The sequence below is a fragment of the Microtus oregoni genome, unplaced genomic scaffold (genome assembly GCF_018167655.1).
Source record: "Microtus oregoni isolate MIOR12 unplaced genomic scaffold, Mior012 000017F_ref0000208, whole genome shotgun sequence".
Lineage (NCBI taxonomy): Eukaryota > Metazoa > Chordata > Mammalia > Rodentia > Cricetidae > Microtus > Microtus oregoni.
Window position 1 is genome coordinate 40347306 of NW_024543076.1, and position 26985 is coordinate 40374290.

Consider the following 26985-nt stretch of genomic DNA (forward strand, 5'->3'; position numbering starts at 1 on the left):
TCACAATGCTGTCTCCCCCCACCCCACTGCACATGTGGTTTCTGGTTTTGTTTTCTCTGTGCGTGAATGTGTTCCCAGCATCTGTATGTGTTTCTTGAGCTTTTTCTTTGACTTTCCCCCCATTTGTTTATTTTGTTCCATCCTGACTTGTTTTTATTTTATCTTATTGTATTATCTTCTTGGGTGCTTGTTTGTATTCTAATGAGAGAAAGGAAGGGCGAGGATTTGGGTGGGGAAGTAGGGAGATCTGGGAGAGGGGAAACTGTAATCAGAATATATTATATGAAAAAAATCTATTTTCAATGAAAACAAAGATTTTGTGTGTGAGTGTAAAGTTTCCTTCCAGCTATCTTCCAGGAACTTACCCTGAACTTAGGCTTTTTAGAGTTGAATGTGTTTTCAATCATGAGGCATCTGTTTTTCAAGTTCACATAAAAGACAAAGATCAATAAATGCCCCAAGAGCTAAGAACTTCTAAAATGCTTAATTGTTAATTCATATGCCCAACTTTTAAATTAATATGGAAAATTAATTCTATCTAAAAACCAAACTGCAGAATGGTATTCATGCAGGTTATCGTTTTTTGAGACAAGCCCCCCATGTTGATGACAAACTTCAATAAATGCGAATTCTCAGTTATCCACTTATGAGCAATAACCCACTGTCTTTAATAAAGCATAGGTATTTGTCATCTTTCAGAGGCCAGTGTTTTCTTTCCAGGATACAGTGGGTTTCTTGTGGGGATCACATCAGGAGATGCGGTGGCACTTTCAGAGGCCTTGCTGCATCTCCCTGCTAATTTAGTTTTCTTCTAAACTATACTATTGGAAATCAGCGACCAAGTCTCCCTAATGCTTTCAGGATACCGGTGTGTCAAGGTCACTACTTTAAAGTGTAGAAAATGGGTGGAGATCATTTCCCTTCCTAGAACAGGGAGTCACAAGGACCATGAGATTCAAATGTTCTTTTCTGTTTTACCTGAAGCTTTCCAATAAACATTATCTCTGGTGAACACAAAACCAACATTTTTTTTTTTTTGTTAACCTGACAAGAGCCCATAAAATTGTATTTTATAGGCTCCATAACAGCGTCTCTGCTCCTTGAAAGAATAACATGATTCATACACGTTCCAAATTATGTCTATTTTGCATAAATGAAGTAGACTCTACAGAAAAGGTTGGGCTCATTATCATGTAAAATACAGCCATTAGCAGAAAATGTAGTAATTATATTCCCAGACAGAGCAAGCTCAGGCCAGGCCACTGCACTGGAGCTGGGCAGTGAGAAGAGGGGAGAGCTGCTCACCAGGGGAAAGCAACAGTCCTAGGAAAGGCGGCTCCTCAGGCCTGTCTTCTGTCTGTCCCGTTCGTGAAGCAAAGCATGCTCTCCAGGTGGCCTGCAGGGCCAGCACCTCTGCCGCGAGTCACGGATGGCCACGTGGTTCTTGTCCAGAGCTTTTCTTATCTAGGGTTGGAAAGCTTCCAGCACTCATTGACCTCCAGCGGTTCCCGCATTAACAGACAGTGGGTGGATGTTGGTGTACCAATCCGATTCTACAACCAAACTGCAGCTGCTGATCAATAAGAGAATGTACGGTGTCCAGGACCATGGAGTCCTCAGCCAGGGGAGGTCAGGGTAAGGCTCTTTCCTGCATTAGCTGTCGGATAACCATTCATTTTGGTGGACCAGAAACAACATCTCCGCTGAAATGGCCTCAGGGAAGGCCCGGAAGATGGAGAGAGGAAAGTGTGTGGTTAGAAGGAATTGTTTAACCTACTTCCTCAGGCCAGGCACCGCCTATGCTCTGGGGACACCAGGTGGTAAGACAGGTGAGCTCTCCACTTGGCTTTCTTCTTTGTGAGGGAAGACTGACAAAAGACTAGTTAACAGCCAGCTACCAGGGGGCTGAGGAAAGTTAGCAAGGAGGAGAGAAGGAGAGAGGATGGTTGATGTTAATGGTGGCTAGGGTTCCTAAGGCATGGGGATTAGGGATGGCTCTCTAAGGTAACAGTGAAGCTGAGATTTGAATGGCAAGAAGGAGCCATCTGGGGCTCTTGGAGATGGCTCAGCAGTTAGGAGCATGCACCACCCTTGCGCAGGACCTGAGTTCAATTCCCAGCACTCACGCTGGATGATTCACAAGAGTGTAACTCCAGCTCCAGGTGATCTGACACTCTATTCTGGTCTCCACAGCACAAGCATGTGCGTGTGTGTGCACACACAATTGAAAATAAAACTAAATCTTAAAAGCAAAATCAAGGTTTTTAACCTATAAAAGCTATCCTTGAGCAGGGTGGTGGTGGTATACACCTTTAATCCCAGAACACCAGAGGCAGAGACAGGTGGACCTTTGTGAGTTTGAGGCCAGCGTGGTCTACAAGAGCTAGTTCTAGGATAGCCAGGGATGTTACACAGAGAAACTTTGTCTTGAAAAATCATAAAAAAGCTATCTTTGATGAGAAGAGGGATGACAGTGGTAATCTAGAAAGGCATGGCTTTGTCTTCTTATTGAGCTGTTTCTTTGTCTATGTGTGTGTGTTTGAGGCACATTTTCAAGTATCAAATTGTTTATCAGATTATACAAAAGGGCTATAGAACAAAATAATTCAAAATGAGAAAACAGTAACTAGAACCCAGTCACTACCTTTTAGCTAACAACATCACAGATGTCATCAAAGTATCCCTAGTCCTCACAGTCACCATGCCTATCAGCAGAGGCTCAGAAACACACAATAAATAACCTGTTTGGTTCAGTGATTTTCTGGCAATACCTTTAACACCATAAACACACTGTGTGTTCTTCCTCTTCTGCTGAGAGAAATGCACGACAGCCACTGCTTGCAGACATCAGGACAGAGTCGGTAAAGGACTAGACTGGTAAAGTGGTAGACCCGCCTGGTCTGGGAGTTTCTTGGCTGTCTTGCCGTATTTTTTTTTTTTTCATCATTCATAGATTTTTTTCCCTGTGGGAATTGTTGGAAGTTTTGCTTGTTTTACTGCTGGCTGATGTGTTATGGCTACAGCCATCGCAAACAGTCCTAACCTTGTCTTTATCGGAACATGTTGGCACTGGTCAACATCCACCATGCTGACAGCATGACTGTCGTGAAGTCTACTTTAGACACTGTCAGAGGACACTAGAGCTTCATGCTGGGCAATGCGTATGCACAGTGCATTGTGGGTATTCCTTTGAGACAGAGTAGAGTGAGAAGGGGAGGGTGATAAGACAGAGAAAAGAAAAAGATACGTAAGTAGAGGAAATGATCTGGAACTGTCCTGAGTATAAAGGTTAAAGCTTAGGCTTGGTTGTCAACTTGATAGGATTTATAATCACCATGGGAACAAACTTCTCTCTCCCTGTGTGTGTGTGTGTGTGTGTGTGTGTGTGTTTCTATGATGTAGAATTACTATGGGAACAAACCTCTGACTCTGTGTGTGTGTGTTTGCAGAAAAGGTTAACTCAGAAAGGAAAAATCTCTAAATGTCCTAGATTAGGGCTGCAAACAGAGGAGAAAGTGTGTTGGACACCAGGATTCATTTCTGTGTGCTCCGTGACCGTGGATGCAGGGTGAGGTGCCTCGGGTTCCTGCTGCCATGCCCTGAAACTGTGACCAGAATAACCCCCTTCTCCCTTAGGTTGCTTTGTCAAGTATTTAATTACAGCAAGGAGGAAAGTAACTAATACAGAGGAAGAAGTTATATTTCAAAATCTAAAGCAAACACCCCACTGGGAGCTGGATTGTCTCTCAGAGATGTCAGACTGAGCCATTTCAGTCTGTGTGGTTTCTTCTGCTCTAGGCTCAGTGAGGCCCCTAAGAGCCCGTTGTCTCCCTGTCCATACACTGACAAGGCGTTCCACCAGAGGTCTGTGCCACGAGAAAGAGCATGGGAAGCAGCTTCAGCTGCCGATGGTGGCAGCAGCAGCTGGGAGTCCTGCTCACCAGACAGGCCCACTCTTCACAGCAGAAGCTTCCGTGAGCTCCTCTGGTAAACGCCAAGGCACTGAGAACAAAAACGAAAACGCCTTTGTCACCAGTGGGAGTTGATTTCACATAAGTGAGCTGGACCATACGCCTAGAGAACATAAAGAGAAGGCTGTCTGGTTGCAAGGCAGAGCTGGGACTAGGAATAGAAAGCAAACACAGAAGGAGGCAGGATTCCCCCGGGGTTGTCCACCCTTTGCCTGGAGCCCCAACACTCTCATCCAAATCCTACACCACTATCCTAAGACCTAACTCTTCAGAGTGAGAACTTCCTCTAAGTATACTCATATAAAGGCTGAGAATGCTCCAAGGCGAGAGGTCTTGGATGCATACGGAATTGGATAGGCACTGCTCATCCCATCCCTGCATTGGCTGCTGGGCAAAGGACACCATTAGAACGACTTTTTTGTTGCCTGCTGAGGCGACTGAGGCAGACACAGAGGAGGAGGGCTCTTCTACAGTCATGTGACACATCAACATATTAGAAACAACGCTTCACCCCAGCAGTCTGAGTTCAATGTCACAGTACATTAGAAATTGGGGTGTGTTAGAAATGGCTCTTTTGATGTGACACACGTCCCCCCACTGTTTCCTGGACTAATCGATGGGGTAAAAAGGGGCTAAGGAGTGAAGGGGCCCTCGAATTAAGCCAAGCACAAGGCTGAGGAGAATGACCTCTTAGCTGACCCCTTAGAGAAGTTTAGAGTTAATTTTTAAGGAGGGGCAAATAACCAGAATTAAAGAAAGTAGGTTGTGTTGACAAATGTCACAAAGACCTGGCTAAAGCTGTACAGGAAACAGCCCTCAACATGATGGTGAGATTCCTAAGACCGTACCCTTTCATCTCCACATGGGTCACCCCTGGCCTTCCCGCTAACGTAGACACATCAGCCAGAGACCTCCAGAGTCAGTCCTGAGAATCTGCTCTCTTCAGCAGGAAGATGTCCATTCATACATTAGAGAGTGTTCCCAGAGCCTGGGCGAACAGCTCTAGAACACTCCCAAGCTTTGCGGTTATCAGTGTACAAAGCCGGGGCCCATTCGAGACCAGCCTGGTCTACAAGAGCTAGTTCCAGGACAGGCTCCAAAACCACAGAGAAACCCTGTCTCAAAAAACCAAAAAAAAAAAAAAAAAAAGTCCACGTGACACGCAGAGCTCAGCTACTGTCATGTGCTGAGACTCATGATGCAGGAACTCAGACTGCACTCAAACCTCAGGCAACAGACTAAAGCTCCAGCCCTGCAGGACACGTGGCTGCTTTCAGGGTGTGAGGTTCCCAGTCTCCATACCCAAGATGTGTCTCCCTGGTGCAGCTTCTAAGGGAGTGGGAGCACGAGAGACTGTGGAAATCAAGACGCAGTGCTTCCCAGTCTCACAAGCTGCCACTCACCGGTCTCTAAAACAGCAACCAGCGCCTATGAAGAACCTTAGTCCCAGAGAATCCAGGCACTTGCCTTAGGTCACACGGGGCCAGAAGCAGAGAAGGCGGTGTCTACGTCATCTGACTCCCACCCAGCTTTACTCTGCAAAGGTTAAAGAGTTCAGAGAAATCTAGTATCTGGAATTCTATGTAATGATGCTCTGGACACTAGCTGCATTTTCCAGCCAATAGAAAAACAACCAGTTCAGGACACAGGAAAAATTTGACACGTAGCTTCTAAAAATAAATTCAAAAGCCAAACAGCAAGTTTTAATTTGATAAATACTTTTAGGAAAAACTTTTAGGAGTGCTGTGTTGGTTCCTTTTCCATGACAGACACCACGACCAAGGCAACCTTTATTGCAGAAGAGAGAGGGGTAGGGGTCAGTCACCATCACAGTGGCAGAAGCAGGATAACAAGAGCAGGGGCTGAGGGCTCACATCTCAAACCACAAAAGGAAGCAGAGAGAGCAAACTCAAAATGTTGCAGGGTCATACCTGGGAAGACCCCTCAAACAGTGCCACCAACTGGAGACCAAGCATTCAGATGCCTGTGGATAGGAGGGACATCTCATTCAAACCACCACAGTTACGTAACATGTATATGGCCTGGCCACACACGGAACCATCCATACGTTTTAACAAATCACCAACACTCAAAAGTATATCAGAGCGAGCACATTCACGATGAGTACCTCCTGCCCAGTGGAACCCTGGAGCCCCCTACCCTGTGAGGCAGGTAACAAGGCCTTTGCGCGAGTTACAGACTGGGTGTCAGTAGAGGACATGGCTGCAGCTGCTCGGGCAGCTTGTGGTTCTGAGCGACCCATTGGGCAATCAATGGGTCACATTCCATTAAGGTCTATACGCAAAGATGCTCAGGAGACAGGGGTGGAGGCTGACATGCGCTGCGCTTCTCCTTTCACAAGCGGAAGTGCAGCAGCATGCTCCTCCCGAGTCCCGAGGTCACGTGGTGCGCCCCCCCCCCCAGGCACCAGCACATTGATTGCTGAATCTTAGTAAAGCTTTCCTGCAGCACAGTTTCTACACTGCTGTAACTCCTGTCTGACATCATCTCGGCTTTATGAATAAATACACCTACGCTCTAGGGAAACACTGATGTAAGAGGAATCAATACCTAGCCTGACCCGCGCTCTCCGGGTATCTTCGAGTTCAGTGCACCCAGTGCGCAAGGCCAGGCTTGCCCCACTGACAGAGTGTATGTACCCGCAGCATGCAGCAAGCAGCCTCCCACTGCCCCCAAACAAACACCGCCATTCCTCTTTTCTCTTAACGTAGCTGATATTTCAAAAAGGAAAGATGAGAACGAGACAAAAGGATGGAGGAGAGAAGGGTGGCAAACTCTTGCTGACTCCATCTTGTGAGCATCTGAGAAGTAACTGTAATTCCCCTGTGTTTGTGGATGTTTTGCACCACAGCGAGGTTTATAATACTTGCTTAGGGGAGACTGGAAGATGACTACCAACCAACTTGGCAATAGTGGTATTCTCGGGGTAATGTGCAAACCAAGAAATTTTATTTTTTCTCCAATCATCTGCAAGCGAATAGTCAATTTTTTTTCTGTGATTTAGAACATAATAAATATGGGGGATGAGGCAGAAATAAAAGATCAATGAGACAGACTGCAAAGTATTCTGTTGACTGCTAGCCCAGTGATAGCTAATTTACTGATCTAGACTACTAGCCAAACCTTTCTTGCTGCTTTTGGATGCTTTTCAAGGTACAGGCAGGTTGCTATTAAAATGAACTGCTTTCAAAAGTAAAGCTAGCAGCGTAGGCTGAAATTAACCTCGTGTTTCTGAGCCAAGAGGCCAAACTTCAGAGAAAGGCTGGCAAGAGCCACCATTCCCTCAGCTCTGCCGTCGCCCTCCAAGCCAAGCAGTGGATGCAGTGGCTGGAGTTCTGTGGAGCCCGCAGTAACCTCTGATACAGCGTCACTTCAGAAGGTCGAGGCTCCTGCCTACATTAGTATGAATTGAAAATGAATCCCATTATTTCTCCCTGGCTCCTCAAATGTTCAGCTCATCGTGGTGTTAGCTGTGGCTTCTCACAAAACACAATTTTGTTCTGGACTGAGAGCCGACACTTGCCAGGGAAGGACCGATTCTGTCTAACAGAGCTCAGGGAACAGGAGATACATGTGAACGTGGGAAGCACACTTCCAAAACATGGGCGTGATAGAAGCCTATAAGTTCCCAGAGACCCACACGGGAGCACCGGACAGAAATCTCAAGGTCCAAATCAGGAGCAGAAGGAGACGGAGCACGAGCAAGGAACTCAGGACCACAAGGGATGCACCCACACACTAAGACAATGGGGATGTTCTATTGGGATCTCACCAAGGCCAGCTGGCCTAGGTCTGAAAAAGCATGGGATAAATCCGGACTAGCTGAACATAGCGGACAATGAGGAATACTGAGAATTCAAGAACAATTGCAGTGGGTTTTTGATCCTACTGCACGTACTGGCTTTGTGGGAGCCTAGGCAGTTTGAATGCTCACCTTACGAGACCTGGATAGAGGTGGGCAGTCCTTGGGCTTCCCACAGGTCAGGGAACCCTGATTGCTCTTCGAGCAGATGAGGGGGGGGGGGGACTTGATCGGGGGGAGGGGGAGGGAAATGGGAAGCGGTTGTGGGGACGAGGCAGAAATCCTTAATAAATAAATAAATTAAAAAAAAAAAAAAGAAGCCTATAAGTAAGTTGGGGTAATTTCAATGTTTATGCCCAAATTACGTCATCAAGTGGCCAGCATCAACGGAGGTGGTAAAGACTGGCTGAACACTTCCAAGGTTGAAAAGGTACCTGATTACAAGTTCAGAAAAGATTCAGCCAAAACTTTAGCACTGATACCAGCAAAAGAGAGAAAGAGACCTTGGATAGGTTCTGATGGTACTTCCTTCCAACAGACACAAAAAGCAAAGAGAAAACAGAGCTATATTGTTGACAACAAACAGTGCTTATATGAAGTCAGGGAAAGAACAGCTTGAGGTCAATCTCTTCTCATGAATATGTTTTTAAATCAGTCTCGGAGATGCTTTCATCCAAAGAAATCTGAATGCTCCAGACAGCTATTAGATGTTGTAGGTACCAAGATAGCTTTAAGCCTTGCCTTCAAGCTCAAGATCCCTAGGAAGGTCATATACAGATGATATCTGCAACAGAGTGTGTTAGAGATACAGCCAATAACTGTATGGATCCTGTGGGACCCAGAGAACCAGGGAGAGCTCCTGAGCAGATGGAAATTGAGGTGGGTCTTGAAGGTTGTACTAGAATTAATGAGGAAAGAAGGGGCCAGAGCATTCTCAGAAGTCAGAACAGTGTGCAGAGAATGACGTGCTTGTCTTAAGAGGCATGGCATTCTGGAACACTTGAAGAAATCCAGGCCCATGGGAGCAGGGTAAGGCATGCTGGAGGGGTGCCCAGGACCGGACCACGGGGCTCCCCAGCCAGGTGTCTGGATGGGATCTGCAGGCTACACAGGCACAGGAGTCGCTCTGTGGGGATCACAGGCAGTCCTCAGTGAGGGAGTCTCTCGGAAAAGAGCTACAGAAGCCATCAGACTGGAACTGTGCACATGGCAAGGCCACAAGCAAAGCACTGACTGAAGGCAGCAGAGGAGACGAAGGTCAGAAAGACACTTGCAATGACGATTAGTGACATAAATATGTGACCAAGTAATCACCAGTCCTGCTCCTGGAACTTTTGCAGTATTATCTTAAATCCAGAATCTGGGGGACTGAATGGGGAGGAGGCCATGCCAGGGCAGAGATTTCTGGCTTGAGTAACTGGGTCAACAGGGATGCCATTAATTGGAGTATTGATTCCAGGAGAAGCAATCAGCTACAAGCAGAAGAGGAGGGAGAAGGTGGGGAAGGTAGTTTCACTGTATGCCCAGTCATTCGCAGAGCTGCTTGGAACACATAAATAGAGATTATCAGAGAACTAGGGACAGGAGTTTGGTACAACAGAGAGCAAGCTGCAAACTCACATTAATTCACAAAGAAAACCAAAGACAAACAGAAACACATTTCTGTTGTAAAAAGCTTAAGAGTGAGGCCACAGGCACAAAAGGAGCAACCAGCGCTCTGCAGACAGTGGGGCTGAGGGCACTACAGATGCGTCTGATGCCTATTCCAAAATGCGTGGTTTCCCCATTAAATCTCAATGTTCCTGACTGGAAAGTGTTCTGCACTCCAGGTCACCACTAAATATGCAAGGCAAGTTGCTCTAGTGGAAGCAGAGTGCTTTAGAGAAAGTATTTAATCCCTGAATCAAGACTCTTGTCAAATGTCGGGAGATCAGAGGAAGGCATTTGTGGAGTGTGGATAATCAAAGCCCTTAATGCACAGATTCTTAACCTTAGTTAGCTAACAAAAAGCAACTGTTTCTAGGATCTGTAGCTACACTGGGAATGACTCAGGTCTCAAACTACAATGACCCCATTCTCCAAACAGCAAAGACTTAACTCAGAATTTCTCAACGAGTGTAAGAAAAAATTTAATTAAAAGACAGTGGTTTATTTTTACCAAGTTTGTTCTATGAGAGGCTGGGAAAACCCCACCGGATGGACCCTTTCCCTCGTGAGTACAGAGGAACTGGATAATGGTGTGTAATGGGACCAGGTCAGGCAGGCCAGGACACTGGAGGTTTCTAAATCTTTCAAATGGGGTGGACATGACACTTCAAAGTCCAGGATTCATTTTAAAAAGTGATCATCTTGTAGTAATCTAATTGTTAAAATCGAATACAGAAAATCTTTGTGTTGACTTGGCATTTGCTCAGGCTCACGGATTTGACTCTGGATTAGATTCTGTTAACAGGCTGGCCCAGTCCAGGTCACCAGGGGATTTCTGTGTCAGTCACCACAGCCTCATGATGCAGTGGAGGGAGCTGTGTGCACTCTCTCCATCCTCCCACCAGTTAGCACTGCCATCTCACGATGAAGAAAGAGACTGAGATGGGGTAGCACTGGCCGTGGCCACAGAGGTCTCAAAGAGCAGAGTCAGATGTTGAGTCTGGCGCTGATCAAAGGGAAGCATCGTGGTGTAGAAACTGTGCCTGCTGTGTCTTGGTCCCTTGTCTTTGGATAGGAAACGCCCCACATGTTGATGGCTCGGTCAACAGTTGGTGGAGCTTTTGAGAGGGGATTTGATTAAAGGGCTGATTCCATCAGTGGATTAACTGGTGATGGATTCACTGCTGAATGGGCCCTTCGAGAGGCAAGAGAAGAAACAGGATACTGGGGATGCCCCTGGTGGGTGGAGTTTGTCCTTAAGCCCTTCCCCTCTGGTTTCCTGGCTGCGAGGAGAGAGCAGCTTTGACACCACACCCTTCAGTTGGTCTCACCACGGGCCCCAAATGATGATGCTTCTGATTCAACCGTGGTCCACAACAGACTTTCCTCCCTGTTTCTCTCAGGGATGGGTTAGAGCGACACAAACAGACTAGCATCAGCAGTCTCTGTGGCTGAGCACTTGTGATGTGTGGCACTTAAAATGGGCTATCTCACACTGGCTGGAGCTGCGGTCCCCAAATGAAGAACTGATGTCTGCATTCAGAGGTACACTAGAAGCAACTAGTCAACTGGTCAATATTAGAGATGATAATGTGGATGAATAAATACCCCAAACTTACCTCTCCCCAGCGCCAAAGTTGTGTTCCACTGTTGAAATCAGAGGTCTCAGTTTGTTCTAGAAAGGAACAAGAGGAAAATATTTCATATTGGACTAAAACTGTAAAAATGAAGCATAACATTATTACCTTCTCTTTTACTTACTGAGTGTTATGCAGTAAAGGAAGGAATTGATCAATAACTCTTTAAATTGTAGCATTTTAATATAAGTAGAAAGGAGTCCTAAAGGCAGAAGTTAAAGTGTGCTCTTAAAATAGCCAGAGTCTCGGGCAGGAGAGATGGATTTGTGGTTATGAGCACTTGTTCCTCTTGCAGAAGACCTGAGTTCAGTTTCGAGCACCAACACAGTGTATTAGTGACTCAGCTGCCCATGGCTTCAGCTCCAGAGAATCAGATAGACTCTTATGACTGACATAGGAACCTGACACGCATGTGGTACATGTATATACATGCAGACAAAACACTCATAAAATAAATCAATCTAAATGTTTTTTAAAAAATAGTCTTATATAGTACCCCATATATAAGATACATGTACACTGCACATACCACTGTATATATAAGCAAATAGAAACGATAAATCAGACACATGTGGTATTTAATTATGTCAATGCCTTTCTTGATTCATTGCCTCCTTCCTCCTCTACCTCACAGACTCCCATGATAGGCGTGATTTATCATTGTCATAAACACAGACCTGGGAGATGGGCTAAGGTACCACAGATTCAGACAAAAATATCTAAGTGAGTTGTGTGTGTGTGTGTGTGTGTGTGTGTGTGAGAGAGAGAGAGAGAGAGAGAGAGAGAGAGAGAGCGAGCACATGGGAAATGAAAGGGCAGAGAACCATGTGCTAATTGCTAGCATAGATCTAGCCATGGTATTTTATTCCCTCAACTTGAAATACACTGTATTTTAACACAGCGTCTTATGTTTAAAAGTAAGATTTTATCACTTATAAAGATCCCTTTCTGCAGGAGGAGGTGTGATTCAAACTTGAGAAATTTCAACTCCAGTCTAGAATTCTGTTTTGTAGGATGGTTCTTAAGTAGACTTGGTAAGTAGAGCTGGGTGGAGGTGAGTCACGGGGAGAGTGAGGGAGAGGCGCGAGCTGCTGGAAACTGCTTGGAAGACAAGCACTAAGGTAGAGAAGTGCCTCTTCTGTGCTTTTAATTTGTCCCTGTTTTAATAAGCTTAAAGGGGGAAAGAAGGAACTATTCTTAGAAAGAAATTATAAGAAAACCAACGTCAGAGAGGGCAATGAGATGCCCAGGTGAGACTTCATGGGGACCAGCAAGACCATAGCTTAGGGAGGGAAGAGAAACAGTAGTGCTCACATAAGAGAGGTATGGTCCTATGTGAGCTGCCCAAGTCAGAGCTTGCCACCCTACCCTACTTCAAAGACCCCTGGCCATGGGGTCTAAAGACCTTGGATGTGTGCACCAAGATAAAAGGGCAGTTGAAGGTGAGAGACAGTTACTCAGCAGGAGAGGCAAGAGCGGGTAGCCTCACATCCCACTGCCTCTGTTTGCAGTGATGCAAGACCACAGGAACTCCTCTCAGTCATCTGCTGAGGAAACTCCCGACCCAGGACTACTTAGGGTCACAACGCAGTGATACTGTGGTTCTGAGAGGTCCCCACACAAGCCAGAAAGCCCATCATTTTTAAAGGAGGGGGAATCTCAAGCTCTGAAGACAGCATCAGAAAGAAAAATCTTAGGAATGCTACTCGTACAAAGTGGAGACGGTACAGGGAGTTTCCTTGCTGACTTACTACACTGGCATGGGACAGACGGTACAGGGAGCTTCCCCTGCTGACTTACCACACTGGCATGAACAGACCCTCCCTCCCTAGCCAGCTGCCTGCTCACCCCAGCCCCCTCAGGTCATCTAGCCAACTGTCTACTTCACAGATTCTGGCCCAGGGGACTGAAAACACACTATAGAAGACACAACCGATAATCTAATTCCAGATGTCCAGGTCTCATGAGAGATACGCTCCAAAGCAGGTACATTCAATTTCATGAAACAAACATGAAGACATGTAAAGCCACAGATTAACCCCAACCCAATAATTGTGAGGGAATTTAATACCCTGCTCTCACTGATGAAGGAAGGCACAGAAGGGTGGCCCTAAGGTGACATATGCAAGACATTCCTCTCACACAGTGAAGGATTCACACTTGCTCAGCAGCGCATGCAATGTCCTTCAAAACAGGCCATCCTTTGTTTGTTTGTTTTCCAAGACAGCGGTTCTCTGTGTAACAATCCTGGCTGTCCTAGAACTTGCTCTGTAGACTAGGCTGGCCTCAAACTCAGATAGGCCTGACTGTGCATACCAAGTGCTGAGATTAAAGACATGCACCATCATCTCTGGCTTCAATACTTAACAATTATAGGAAAATTGAAACAACACCCTGCATTCTATCTCACCAACATAGAATAAAGCAAGACATCAACAGGAAGAGAAACTACAGGAGGCATACAAACTCATGGGCACCAAACAACACACTCTTAGATAATGAATGGGTCACCGAAGAATTCAAGAAGGAAAAATTAAAAAAAAAATCTCTAGAAGTTGAATACCAAAATCTCTGGGGTACAATGGAGACAGTTCTAAGTACATTTACAGTACTAAGTGTCTACATAAAAATTTTGAGATATCAAATAACTAAATGAGGTACCTTAAGGCCTTGGAAAAACAAGAATAGCCCAAGCCCAAAGCAGCAGATGAAATAATAAAATCAGGGTAGAAATTAATAAAATAAAAACAAACAAAAACAATACAAAGAATCAAAATTAAAGTTAGTTCTTTGAAAAGATAGAAGATTGACAGTCAAATTAACTGAGACTATCTAAAAGCAATAAAATTAGAGATGAAAAGGGAGACATCACTATACAACTCAATGAAATTCAGAAACCGTAAGGATGTCTATAAAAACCTATATTACCCTAAATTGGAAAATTTGAAACAATTGAATTTTTAGATGCAGATGATTTACCAAAATTAAACCAAGATGAAATAAATTAAACAGACCTATAGCCAACAATAGGATTGAAGCAGTGATATGAAGTCTCCTAACTAAAACATGACCAAGGACTATATGGAGTCAGAGCAGAATTCTACCAGAACGTCAAAGAAGAACTAACTGCATTACTATTCAGAACATGAAAAGAAAGAGTGCTTCCAAACTCTTTCTAGGACACCAAAACCCAGATAAAGACACAACAAGAGAGAAAACTCCAGATAATCTCCCTGATGAACACAGATGTAAAAACTCCTAATAAAACACTGACAAATACCGATCAAATGGGCTTCATTACAGGAATGCAGTGAATATTCTCGTACATACACAAATAAATGTAACTCATCAGTTAGAGGGACCCTATCAGTTCTTGAAGTCCTAGCAGAACAATACACAAGAGAGGGAAATAATGCCATGTAAATAGGAAAAGTAAGTAAAAGTATCCATACTTACAGATGATATGAATCCACACATAAGAGACCTTAAAGACTCCATAAAACCCTCATAACGCTGATAAACACTTCTAGCAAAATGGAAGTAGAAAAATCAATGTACAACAACTAGTAGCCTTTTTATATTCCAATGGTAAAAATACCGAAAAAGAAATTAAGAAAACTACTCCATTCATAATAGCTACCAAGAAAATAAAAAATAAAAGAAGTTTAAATCAATATAACCAAGGAAGCAATGACTTCTATGATGAAAACTTTGACACTGAAGGTAAAACTGAGGAAGACACTAGAAAACGGAAAGACCTCACATACTTACTCATGGATCAGAAGGAAAAAACATTGTGAAAGCAGCCACCCTACCAAAAGCAACCTACCAATTTCAATGAAATCTTCATCAAAATTGCATGAACATTCTTCACAGATATATAAAAATATTTAATTTATATGGCAGCACTGAAGTCCAATGATAGCTAAAGCAATCCTGAGCAAAAAGAGCACTGCAGGAGACAGCACATCCAATTCTGAGTAATACTACAGAGACGCAATAATCAAAAGGGAATGATACTGGCGCAAAAAGCAGACACATAGATCATGGGAAAGAATAGAGGACTCACATGTAAGTCCACACAATTACAGTCACCTAGTTTTTGACAACAGTCCCCAAAAATACGCACCTGAGAAAAGTCAGTATCTTCAACAAATGGTGTTGGGAAACCTGGATATCAACATGTTGTAAAAAAAAGAAAGAAAGAAAGAAAGAAAGAAAGAAAGAAAGAGAAAAGAAGATGGATCCTTATATGACCTGTTACACAAAATTCAATTCCAAAGAGATCAAAGATCTCAATACAAGACACAATACTCCAAAACCACTGGAGGAAAATGTAGGAACTCTAGTAACGCAGGAAATAAGACCAACTTTTGACAAGTGGATCTCATGAAACTGAAAAGCAAAGGCAACCCACAGAATGGAATATTTTTCTAGCTATATGTCTGATAAAGGATCAATATCAGTATCAGTATCTATGTAAAAAACACAAATAACCAAACTCCGAAATAAAATTGGCCCAAATTTAAAAACAGGCTATGGGGCTAAACAGAGATTTCTGAAAGAAGGAATACAAATGACTGGGAAACGTTTATGACGAGCGCCATATTCCTAGTCATCAGGGGATCATATATGAAAACCACTTCAAGATTTCATCTCCTCCCAGTTAGAATGACCACCATCAAGGATATAAATGCAGCCATGCCAGCATGGATGTGAAGAAAGGGGTTTGTACACTGCTGATGGGAGTATAAACTAGCACAGCCATGCTGGAGATCAGCCTGGGTCCCTCAGAAATGGAAAACAGGCCCACCACACGACCACTCTCACCCTCCCAGGGCTTTACAGCCTAGAGACACGCTCCATGTTCACGGATGCTCTAGGCACAATAGGTAGGAAATGGGATCGGTCTAGACGTCCACCAGCTGATGGATGGATAATAAAAATGTGGTATACTCACAACAGGATTTCATTCATCTATAAAGAAGATAAAATTATGAACATTTCCGTTAAATATATGAAACTGGAAAAATCGTTCTGAGATAACTGAGGCCCAGAAAAATACTGCGTGTTCTCCCTCATATGTAGATCCTAGTCCTGGCCTTTCGGTTGGTGTCTAGCTTGATGTACCTCTAGAAACCAAAGAGGGGCAGTGGTTAAGTGCTGCCTTGAGGGAAGGTGGTAGCATACAGATGATATGACTGCACACAAGGAGAATGCTGGGGGTGGGAAGGCTTAATCAGGGAGGAGGTGAGCAAGGAGGGAGAGGATAAGGGGACCAAATGATGTGGGCATGAGAAAGCCACATGGAAACCAACAAAGAACATAGAGAAAGTGTGGACTTATTTCTGCCAGACTGGCTGGCTCGCAGTTCCTTGGGATCTACCTGTCTCCGCCTTCCAGTGCTGTGCTTACAGATGTACACACAGCTTTTCCGTGGGCCTGGGGATCTCATGCTTGCAGGGCAGGCCCTTTACCCACTGAGTCCTCATCCTAATCCTCAAACTGTTCCTTAAAGAAGCTGGACAACTAGTATAGAAAGGAGGATTTTATAAAAACCCTTGCCATTAAGCTGGAAACCAAGTGTGCTCATAAAGACTGGCGATTCTTGCTAGCGAAATGATCTGACAATGTGCTGTAATCTTACCCCGTTTTTGTCCATGGCCTGCCTCATTGTTCTCAATGTTCTCTTCCTTTGTTAGAGTCCAGTGAAAAGATGAGCTGTACACACCAGTGTAAGGCTTATGCTCAATAGGACTTCTCAATTCATGCCCTGCTATCATTACAGCTGATAGACTGGTGGAGGGGGAGAGGGGCTAGTAACTTTTACCCCAATATATGACAATCCAAAATGTGTCGAGTTTGGACAAATGCCCCACATAAGGCAAAATCACCCCAAGTTGAGAACTGTTGGTCTAAAATGAGTACATACTTATCAAAACACAACAGTACTTCTACCCTAATGTCCGTCTTACATAGAGAGATGGCAGTGTGAGTGGGGCCCTCTGTGAGGAAGCAGACAGAGAAGAGAGAGAGAAGCTGTATTCAGTAAGCCCGGATTAGAGTCTTAGTCAGCTGTGAGGTTAATGGTCTCACCTGCAACATCCTGTGTTTCCTGATGCAGTAAATCTTCCTTAATACCCTGAGAGGTAATGAGTTAGTGCATGGTAAGGATGCCTTTGGCACACACTAAAGATAAATGTGGCTACAACTTCTATACACATCAGTGTCTCTCCTTCATCTTTAGTGGACTAAACGCCTAACTTCTTGTCCTTAAGAAGGGCAGATTCTTAATGCAAAGTCTTGCATTTTATGACTGGTCATCACCATCTTAGAGCCAGACAGTTGTTTGGAGGACAGGAGGACACAGGAGTCAGGGGCCAGGTCAGAATCACTAAATGCTAATCAGTTGCATCTCTGTGTAAGTGTCCCGAGAGAGAGGAGCGATGCTACTGTGGTGGTCTGAAAGAAAATGGCCCTCAAAGGGAGTGGCACTATTAGGAGGTGTGGCCTTGCTGGAGTAGGTGTGGTCTGGGAGGAAGTATGTCACTGTGGAGGCAGGTTTTGAGGTCTCCTATATATGTTCAAGTCACACCCAATAAGATCGATCACTTCCTGTTGCTTGCAAGATATGGAACTCCCAGCTCCCTCTCCAAAACCATGTCTGCCTGCACGCCGCCATGTCCTGCCATGGTAATGGACTAAGTCTCTCAAACTGTAAGACATTCAATTAAATGTTTTCCTTTATAAGACTTGCTGTGGTCATGGTGTCTCTTCACAGCAACTGAAACCCTAAGACAGCTCCCAAGTCCAGAACGATGACATTGACTAAATCTCCACTTCAACTACCAGCCTTCCTGAGATCCTTTAACGAGACGTGATGTGGGATGTCCTTCTGTATAAGTGTTGCTTTTACTGGCTAATGAATAAAGCTGCATTGGCCTATGGCAGGGCAGAATATAGCCAGGCTGGAGGAGATATATAGAGAGAGTAGGTGGAGTCAATGAGAAACCATGCAGCTGCCGAAGAAGGACACCCCGGAACTTTACCCGGTAAGCCACAGCCTTATGGTAATACACAAAATAATAGAAACTGGTTAATTTAAGATGTAAGAGTTAATAAGAAGCCTGAGCTAGTAGGCCAAACATACAAAGGACAGAAAGCTTTGAATGGAATTTAATGTTGGGTCCTTTTTTTCTTCTCATCTTTAAAGGGCCTGGTAGGCAAACAATTTTTACTAAATACAGCATTAGGTTCAAACAAGTCCCAAAGCCAGGGCCTTCCTTAGCCTATCTATTCACAAAGGACGAGAAGGTTTGAAATATATATGTCAACACATGCTTTTTCCTAATTCTGTTCTAATCTAACCCCACCTCAATAATTATTCATATATTTTAAGCATCTCCATATACCTGTCACTATGGTACCTGGGGTTTTGATATTGATCAAAACAGACTAACTTCAATGTGAGATGTCCTTTTGTATATGTGTTGCTTTTATTGGTTGATGAATAAAGCTATTTTGGCCAATGGTTTAGCTGAATAAAGCCAGGCAGGAAATCCGAACAGATATATATATATATATATATATATATATATATATATATATATATATATATAGAGAGAGAGAGAGAGAGAGATAGAGAGATATAGATATAGATATATAGAGATATATATAGATATATCTAGATAGATAGATAGATAGATAGATAGATAGATAGATAGAGTAGGCAGAGCCAAGCAAACTCCATGGAGTTATCTACCAGGCAGAATAGCTGAGATGCTCACTGAAGAAACCAAAGGGTCAGGGGCACCCAGGAGTGGCTGTGACAGTAAGTGCAGGAGTTGGGAACGACTTCACTGACAGAATGCTTGCTGAGAGACCATGACACAGTGGGGTGTCAAAAGTCAGAATACCAGTTCACTAGAGTAAGGAGAAGGAAGGATTTGAGGTTTGAAGACTGTAAGAGCTACCCAGCAAAGGAAAGAAACATTTACTTGGCCCATGGTTTCACAGGGATTTCAGTTCATCATAGCAGGGTAGGGTGGTTGCTCTGTTTGTGGAAGAACATGGGCAAGAGTTGCTGTTCACAGCAGCTAAAGCCTCAAAGGCCTGTCCCCAGTATCCTCTTCCTACCAGTCAGGCGCCATCTCTTAAACATTCCACCGGCTCCCCAAACACTACCTGAACTGGTGAACAAGCTCCTCAAATGTGAGTCCAGGGAAAACACCTAGCTTCACAGTGTGATAAAGGGAGCAGCTGGCAGTAACACAGAAGAGGGGTTAGTGGTCTGCTGCTGAGGGGCTCCGGTGACGAGCAGGAGACCGATTAGCATAGCGGTATAGATGTCCTCTGTCCTGCTGCCAGCAGAGGTGAGGAGCGGGGAGACTGGAAGAGGAAAGTGGGGAGAAGCAAAGACTTGAGCCAGATACCAAACAGTGATTACAATGAAACACCATGCAGCCCAATCCAGAAACCAGGAAAGACCTGGAGGGCTAGCGGAGAGTGACAGAAAGATCAACAGGCAGTGAGTATGTGGAGGTAAGGAGGAGACAACAGAGAAAGGGATGCTTGCAGAAAAAGTAGGTTAGATGCTTACCACTCAAAATACAGTCTTTGAACTGACAGCTTCAGCAATACCTAGGGGTTCCGACCCAGAGAATCTGCATTTTAATACTGTTGCAGGTGATTCAAGTGTACAATCAATCTGGGGAAGAGTAACTGAATCACTGTTGTGTCCACACCAAGGTGGATGACTCTGTATTTGCATAGAAGCAGTAACACTGTGTCAGATGGCATGAGGGCTGGCTTCTGAGGTGACGCCTTCCCGGGCCTCTTTCTCAGAGTTAGCCCCCACAGTTCATTTGAGTGTCTTGAATGTCCACTAGTCTGTCTCATGCCCTTGGTCTGCAGGCATTATACTCTTGTAATGTGGTTGGTAGGTTTCAGCCTCATTTTTCTCCCCTTGTCTTTCCTCCCTGGCAGCAGGTGGAGAGCATCCTTTATTTCCTGCTACCATAGTCCAGGTCCACTCCTCCATTCTCCTCTAACTAAGGGGGAAGCCAGAGGTGCAGTTTCCTCAATCCTGCCTGCATAACTCTGTATGTTCAGTGATCTAGTAAGAGACATTAGTGCAAAATATACAGAATTGCCCTTCACAGCTTTTTAAAAGTTTAGCTTTCCAATTCAACAACCCTCATGGTTCTGTACCTTTTTTAACATGAGTAGGCTGTCTTCACATTGTATTGTTTTTTTAATTCTCTCTCTCTTCACACATGCATGCATGCACACACACACACATGCACACACATGCATACACACACTCGCATACACACATGCACGCACACATGCACACACATGCACACACATGCACACACATGCACGCACACATGCACGCACATGCACACACACGCACACGCACACACGCACGCACACACAGAAAGCAACAGCTATGTGTGACAACACAGGATGAAAGCTGAGGCTGAGCCTAATTAATGGTGGCTTTGTCCCCATGGCAGCTTTATTCCTAATAAACAGGGTGACATTTTATTAACCCAGACACAACCTCCTGCATAAAGGCTTGCATACAAAGCGGTGGAAAATCACAAATGTGGAGTCTCTCATTTTCTTTTTCTGACACACGATTTCAGGGGCTGTCACATACACCAGGATTCTTACGGTTGCTGACAATGATCGATTCTGAGGCCTTGCAATTCCAGACACCTTACTAGACAGTTTCACCCCGTGCACCTCGGCCTGTGCACAGCACAGTACTGTACGGGAGCCATGCTAGCATCACTCCGCGGGTAGGACAACCGCAGTCAGAAAGGTGAGCTGATGTAGCTTACCAAAGGTTTCTCCAAGCTCCAAACTAGCGTATCAGATGTCACAATGACGCCTTCCACAGATGCATGCTTGCATGCTGAGGGCATGACACATAAGTTTTCTCTGTATGGCTGTGTTCCTGTGTGCACATGAACATGACTAAATATCATATGTGATCACAGGAATAGGGAGGTTTAAACAAAGGGTCTCTAATTTCACTACTAGTCAATATTTGGTTGCGATACCCTCCAAAGTGGATATGAGCATTTTTTTTTGATCTATGATAATTCATCTCTTGCTGAGTTAGGTCAATGGAGATGCCATCCTAGCCATCACTCTGCTAACCAGTGATATGGTATAATAAACCGGCTATCACCATGGGTACCAGAACGATGTGTCCAGCAGCTTGCCTGCCTGGCCCTCAGGAGTACATCAGCTCTGCTGCCAGGAGGCAATGCCAGTAACTGCTGCTCCTTTGATCCCTCCCTCCATCAAGGAGACCTAGTGCTTAGGCTAGGTCGGCAGACAAGTGTGCACAGTCAGTCTCCATCCGTGAGTTAATGACCATGATGCTTTGGGCTCACTGCTTTCCCCCTCTGTATTGCTCACTACCCTATGACTCAGAGCAGCCATGTCCAGCTCTCCCCACACTGCTTCACAAGAGCAGTGTGCGGGTGACCGGTGGGGCAGAGCCCAGACAGGAAGCTCGGAGAACAGTTTATGAACCTGTGAGGACACACTCAGGGTTGTGACACTGAGCCAAGCCAAAGCTCCTGCACATTCGCGGGATCAGAATTTCTGGGCTGATGAGATATTTCTTTTGAAGTCAGTCAGGCTAGAATCAATCAATCAACAAGAAAAGCAGTTCAGAAACTGACTTCTTCCCTCCCAGTTCTCACAGGGAAGAGAAACCAAAATCTTGTTTTTATTGTCAAAAACATAGGGCAAACTTTTGAGTTTAAAAGGAACAAAAGATGTACGAGTGCAAACATTCCAAGGACCATCTGAACACATGCCTGTTTTATTTTAATGCACCCAATGTCAGCATGGGCATATATCATAGCTCCATATTTATTACTATCTCTCTCTATTGCTCTGGCTTAAACTGCCAAGTCTGGAAAGCTTTCTGGAATGCATGTGAAACTGTTATGCATAACTAGACATTAAAGGGTGTCTGACAGAGATAATTATGAAGAATGGGGATTGTTGATTCCATGGGAGGCACACGGTAAAAGGCCCCTGTCTTTCCTACAGTGTCATAGAGCCATCTAGTTTAGCAGACGTCTGTGCACAGGGATCCGCAGAACTAACTGTTGAGTGGCTGTGGACCAGCAGTATCAACATTGTTTGGAACACCCTAATAGAAAAACAAACCCCAGGCCCGAACCCACACCTACTGAGTCAGGATGTGTAACTTTACAAGACACCGCAGTCACTACTATGCTCACTAACGTCTAGGAAGCATAGCAAGGCCCATCCGGTCCATCTGCTTCATTTTACAGTGAGGAGGTCTCAGGCCCAAACAGGCTGAGGGACTAGCAGGGTGTAACGCGCCCTTCGTGGGACGCCAACATCCAGATTCCAGGGTTGTATAGCCTCCGGCTCACTCTGCAGTGCTCTTCCTCACATGACCCTACTATGGGATGCTGGGATTTAAAATGTGTATGAGCAGCACTCTGTGCCATACAGGAAACAATGCCAGATTGTTTGTGTTTGTTCGTCATGGGGTCCATTCTTTCTTTAAAGATTTAATTATGGGTATATGTGGCTGCAGGTGGACTTGTGTACATGTGAGTGCCCGTGCTTTTGGAATTCAGATGAAGGCATTGCATTTTCTGGATCAAGAGTTACATTATGGGCAGTTGTAAACCGCTTGTCATGGATGCTGGGAATTGAACTCAGGCCCTCTGAAAGAAAAGTACCTGTTCTTAGCAACCGAGCCAACTCCCTACCCGCCACCTGTACACACACACACACACATATACACATACATACATATACCTGTATATGCCCTAAAAACACTTACAAGATGCTAGGGATGGGCATGGGGAAGAGTACATCTCAGAAGCAGGCACGATCACCTCATGCTGCCTGGGACTGACGGCACGTGGAACTGGACACTTTGCTTTTGGGGGTGAGCTGGATGGAAATCCCCATGTTTCTACATATCTCTGGTGTGGGGACTACTATGTTAAGGTGTGTTACATATCTCTGGTGTGGGGACTACTATGTTAAGGTGTGTTACATATCTCTGGTGTGGGGACTACTATGTTAAGGTGTGTTACATATCTCTGGTGTGGGGACTACTATGTTAAGGTGTGTTACATATCTCTGGTGTGGGGACTACTATGTTAAGGTGTGTTACTTTGTTTGTGTTGCATTTGTTTAACTCTGTCACGCTGTGACACTCTGCCTGTCTAGGACACCTGATGGTCTAATAAATAGCTGAGCAGCAAACAGCAAGGCAGGAAAAGGGATAGGCAGGGCTGGCAGACAGAGAGGGTACATATAGAGGGTTTCGGAGGAGAAGTATCCCGAGAAAGAGGAGAACACCAGGGGCCAATCACACAGCTACAAAGCAGTCCACAGAGTAAGAGTAAAATGTACAGAAGTAAGAGAACGGGAAAAGCCCAGAGACAAAAGGTAGATGGGATAATATAAGTTAAGGGAATCTGGCTAGAAACAAGGCAAGCTACGACCAGATATTTATAACTAAGAATAAGACTCCGTGTGTGGTTCATTTGGGAGCTGGGTGGTGCCCCCCGAAAAGAGCCCAAAGAGCTTAACATCGTATTACTATACTCCGGTCCAGTGATGCGGCTCTGACCGTAGCTCTCCTCTGACCCTACTCTTTATCACATGCTTCAAAGTCCAAGCTTACACGTGGATTTGCCTTGGTGTTCTGGAGCCAAGCAAACTGCCAAACCCTCGAGGATGTGCATCCCAAACAAAATTAGAATCTCAAGCGCAGGAACCATCTGAGTTGCTACCGATATCTAGGTTTTCTAAGCCATCCTCTAGAGCAGCTCTGCCAGTCTGGATATCACACACTTCCTAAAACAGGCGTGGAAATGTCCATTTCTGAGTAGGAGAACTTGATTATGTTATTTCCCCGAGGTTTCAGCTATGACAGCAGCCAGAGGGAGAGGACATTCAATAATACTCAGACCGTGTGAGTGTTGTGCTACTAATATTTTAGGACGCTGAAAGGGACAATCTGTCTGGCAGGCATCTGTCCTCACTCACGTGTGCACAGCAATGGTCCCCTCCCAGCAGATGGTAACTTTTCTGGGAAAAATTAATTTCTCTGTATGTGAAGAGATTGTATGTTTGTCCATAATCAACACTTTGTCTACCAATTGAGGAATCAGAAAAGAACATGTTGGGTATAAGTGCGCTACACTGAAGGGGGGGTGGCTTCAAAAAGGCAAGAAGGTAGCTGAATCAATAATCCGAGATGTGGGGAGAATATTAAAATGTTGTTGAAAACACTGTGAATCCTTGGAGAGGACGAGGAATTGATCTATGTTCTACAGATTCCTAAATACACCATGAGGTCAAACTGTTGCTCTCCTGAACTGGCTCACAGCTGGGGCTCTTGCCCTGGATGCTACTAACCTGTCCCCTCCCGCCAGACTATCTCCGCTATTCTCCACCTACCCAGTACAAATCTGTCTTTCTGATCTCTTTAATCTGAATCTAAAGCCTAAGGTTTGTGTGTACAAAAAATAAAAAGTAGGTCTTTGGACTACAGACTGTTTTAGATTAATGGTGAGGTTGCTATCTTCCTCTTCATCACCTTGCACCTCTGGTATACAACGTCCATCTTCACCTTCTAAACCTTGTCTCTACCACTGCTTCCAATGTCCACACAAGACACATACTTGCACATATGTAGAAACATACATGCACACACACACACCACTCCCCACACCTTCCACCTGAGGGGAAGAGGGGAGGTAACAAGGACAGAAGAAAGGGACCTTCGCCTTCTTTGCATGGATTTCCTATCTCACAGGCCTGTGGAGAAATAGAGAAGTGGAGAGAGAGCAGAACGGTGAAGGAAGTTACTTCATGCTCTTGACGCACTTCTGAAATGCTCCTCCTCTCTGCACTCTGCAATATGATGAGTGGAATCTGAGATTCTCTCATAGCCCCCGAGTGTTTGGGACACTAGGTCCACAGGTGGTACTGCTCTGAGAGGCATGGAGCCTTTCAGAGATGGGGCCTAGCAGGCAGACCAGGCCCCCAGACCAAGCCTTTGGCATCTCTGTCTTCCTCTGGCTCCTCCTTGTCTCTGCTTTCTGATCTGATGTGATGTGAACAGCTGCTGCCACAGGCTCCTGATGCCATGGCCTGAGCGGCTCTGCCCCAGTCTGAAACACACTGGAGCTGTGAGCCCTGATACACCCTCCCTTAAGTGTGCCTAGCAGCATTGTCACAACAATGCAAAAGTCCCTGATGCAGCGGCCCACCCAGGGAGCCCAGTGTGTGTGACAGAGTGGGATCAGGGTGAGGAGGAGGTGTTGAGAGGCCGGGAAGAAAAACACCTTACTATGCTGATCAAGACTTCAGATCTACTCTCTACCTTTCTTCAGGACAGCAGCTGCTGAAAGAAGGGAGAAGAGTGAAGCCCCACCCCTCCCCACTCCCCTCAAAGCCCTCAGAAGGGAGAAGAGTGAGGCCCCACACCTCCCTGCTCCCCTCAAAGCCCTCAGAAGGGAGAAGAGTGAAGTCCCATGCCTCCCTGCTCCCTTCAAAACCCTCAGAAGGGAGAAGATTAAAGCCCCATGCCTCCCTACTCCCCTCAAAGCCCTCAAATTTCCTTCATCCCCATCTTGTGTGCCCTCTGCTCACTTCCACACTTCCCCTTCACCATGACAATCCTCCCCAAAATGCGTGCTGGTTCCTCCCCCACATTCTGAAACCCAATCATCAGAGCTCTGTAAGAGGGTTGGAAGAGCAGTTCCCTAGAGAGAGGACCCAGCTTTTTGGACTTGGGAACCACTGGCCCTGCTGCCTCCCATCCCACAACAATCAAGAGAAGACTGTGGCACCCTTAGAGACCCACCTTAGAGGAGGCCCACCTTAATGACCCACCTTAGCGGTCCACCGGTATAGATGGATGAACTAGCTCTCAACATACAAAGTTAAGAACATGGAATTTATTTCCTTTGAGTTTTTTGATATACATCATTTAGTTACATATTTTTGGCATACATAATTTAGTTTTATATTTTTGTATACATTATTTAGCTGTATGCTCTTTCGTATACATCTTTAGCTATATATTTTTTCTAATGTATATGCTTACTCAGGCAAGGAGGCTTAATCATTCAGCCTGCTTAAAATCAACTTCAAAAATTTTAAAATCTGTTAATAATGAATGATACTTTAAAAACAAATACCTAAGAAGAACTGCAGTTAAACCAGGGGTAGTGTGAAATCCCAGCACTCAGGAGACTGATGGAAGGTGGCTGTGTTATCCTGACTCATCTGGGATGCACAGCGAGTTCCAGCAGCCTAAGTGAGAGTATCTCAAAACAACACAAAACAAACAAACAACACCTTCCCATAGCAACCAAAACCCCCAAACAACCCACCCTCAAACCACAACAAAACAAAAAAATCTAGGCTGGTTAATTCCCCTGCACATGGAAGACTCTTCTCTGGGCCTTAGGAATGAGGGGATACAATCTCACGTCTCTTTCATGGCCAAGGTCTTCCAATAGTGTTCTATGCCACAAACAGATGTATCTTGAAAATGGAGAGCTAACTGTGTTTAGCACACAGGCTAAGTCAGAACAGACATCTAACGGTAGAAGTGGGTCCTCTTTGAAACATCAGGAAGAGCTCGTGTCTGACAAGGTCCCAGCTCTTGTGCCATGAGCCTTCCTTCTACTGCAGCAGACACTACAAGCTCACGATGCACCATGCACTGCTCTCTGCCATTCATTCATCTGACGACCCTGTTCCCACCCATACCACATGACCCCTCTTTACAGACAAGAAAACTGAGCACCGAGAGGTGAGCTATCTGCTCATGCTCACCGTGGTAGGAGGAAGTGTAGTAAGGAGGCCC

The 26985-nt window shown here is 45.0% G+C and overlaps 1 protein-coding gene across 1 annotated transcript in view; it reads right to left on the reverse strand.

Annotated features, from left to right (window-relative positions):
- LOC121458378 (phosphoprotein associated with glycosphingolipid-enriched microdomains 1-like) overlaps window positions 1-26985 on the reverse strand; it is a 145411-nt gene that overhangs the window by 78893 nt on the left and 39533 nt on the right. Inside the window, exon 2 of the mRNA XM_041667637.1 lies at window positions 11061-11116. The gene's annotated coding sequence lies outside the window, so the exon portion shown is untranslated. The remainder of the gene's footprint in view (window positions 1-11060; window positions 11117-26985) is intronic.